General features: G+C 32.2%; 1 long non-coding RNA gene across 2 annotated transcripts; it reads right to left on the bottom strand.

Moving 5' to 3' along the window:
• Nucleotides 1-438: 438 nt before the first annotated feature.
• LOC127135116 (uncharacterized) lies at nt 439-1,806 on the bottom strand. 2 transcript variants are annotated; one of them, XR_007808428.1, is made up of 3 exons: nt 1,669-1,806; nt 1,224-1,502; nt 439-581 (listed from the first exon to the last, which is right to left on the bottom strand). It is a non-coding gene; the product is annotated as an uncharacterized LOC127135116 (long non-coding RNA). The 2 variants fall into 2 exon arrangements; XR_007808427.1 differs by having other exon boundaries at nt 1,615-1,782.
• Nucleotides 1,807-2,017: the final 211 nt, after the last annotated feature.

Here is a 2,017-nt window from a genome sequence, read left to right as displayed (position 1 = left end):
CATCTTGTCCCTTATCCTCGATGAGGACCGCATCGGTTAAGGGTCCGTTTGTTTTAACTTTAAAAAAATAGATTTTTTTTTCGTATTTTTGAAAATGGATTCTTAAAAAATATTTTTTAAAATATTATAAGTTTTTTTAAATTTGTTTTTTTATAAATTAAAAGATTGAATTATTCATTCTATAACATAAATATACATTATTAAAGATCAAAACATAATCAAAATCACAATTTTTTCGAAAAGTTGTATCTTGAAAATGATTTTTATGAAAAGCTATTTAAAATAGCTTCAAAATTAAGTGATTTTTTGAAAATTTGATATCCAAAAAAAGTTTCGATAAAATGATGAAATATCTAAAATAACATTTTAAGAATAACTATTCAAATCAAATTTCCATTTAAAATTTTTATGAAAAGTTTTTATGTAAATTTTTTTTACACTAAAATATATAACACTATAAAGATTATTTTTACAAAAAGACAAAACAGACGGACCCTAATTCCAACGACATAAGCATTGGGCGCTTGTCTTCAAAACCTGATGGGATCCTTCCATATGTCTTGCGGTGGATTCGTCGGTACCTATAACCAGTATTGCAGAAAAGTCACACCAGTGCAAGTTACTTTCAAAAACCATAATTTCACAACAATCTCAAAACCACATAAATTTATTCTGCAAGAATTGCTTTACAGTCCATTTAACATTCAATAAAATTAATCAGTAACTCAAATGAAACTCAACAAGCACAAAGTGAAATGAAATCTAAAACGCATTTCCATTTAATAGGAATCTCAATTGCTAATTAACTATTGCATTTCAGGCGAGTTTAGAGTTAATATAATCCCAGTTCACAACACCATTTTTTTCAATATGTAAGCTAACAGCAAAGTCAAGTAATATTTTAAATTTCAAACAGATTTCATTTCAATTAAAAAAATTCTAACGGTTAACAGAACAACCAAGTCTAACTGCACTTTTGCAACTAGCAGCTGGCAGTGCAAATGACGGCAAGTCCGTAAAATCAATTCAATTTGCATTTTAAATTTCAAGTTCTAATTTCTAACAGAATTTTCACAACTAATCTCTAAGAGATTATAACTGCAATGTAATAACTGATAACTAACTAACAGATTGAATTTGCCAACTAACTCTAAATTTGTGGTGAATTTCAGATGAGTGTAAGGTGAATTTGTAACCAACTTTGGAAGGCTATAAACACTCACTCTCAATCCTTGCTTCAGTTTCAATCATTTTCTTCAACCTTCTGCAGAAACCTTCATCATTTTCTTCAATCTTCTGCAAAAACCTTCATCATCTTCATCTTTTGCATAACTTCAACTCTCCACTCTTCATCCTCCACATGTGACCTGTAAACACCGCGGCTATCCACAACACCGCCATACCCTAGAACCGAAGCTTCAACTGCGATTTGCTTCACATTCATCGTCATTTTCGCAACAATCTCGTAACAACGCTGCTTCAACAACCTGACTGGATTACAACTGCAAACAGAAAAACGAGCATCAACATAGAAACCGAAGAAGAACAAAAGAATGGGGGAACAACAAAGCTGATTGTAACAGAGAGATGAAGTAAAAAGCGCAAGGAACTTACCAAGAAGTACATAGCAATGACGAGTGAATTCACAAACGCAGCAAAAACTCATACCTGTTCTCGCTGTGGCGTCGCAACAAGTTAGTGTTTCGTTTCCATCTTCAAGTAGCATTGTGTACGCGTCTTCAATATCTGGTGTCGAATTTGTACGGCTGAACCAACCTTGAACACGATTCACGAATCTATTGTTTTGGTTACTGTAGCGATAAATTTATGACCATTAATCTATGGATAAACTTAATGTCAATAAAATCAAAGTCGTCACCGCGCTTTTATTGTTTCCAAGGGAAACAGAAAAAGTACGAATAAAACCCAAAAATAAGAAATTTTCAAATCAAAACTAACAAAATGTCAGAAATTACGGGAAGGTGTTAGCACCCAAAGTGTCTTAGGTACTCCTAGG

This window comes from Lathyrus oleraceus, chromosome 4, assembly GCF_024323335.1.
Source record: "Lathyrus oleraceus cultivar Zhongwan6 chromosome 4, CAAS_Psat_ZW6_1.0, whole genome shotgun sequence".
In the NCBI taxonomy this organism is placed as follows: domain Eukaryota; kingdom Viridiplantae; phylum Streptophyta; class Magnoliopsida; order Fabales; family Fabaceae; genus Lathyrus; species Lathyrus oleraceus.
Note: the sequence above shows the minus strand (reverse complement) of the source record. Positions and strands in the feature narration are given on the sequence as shown.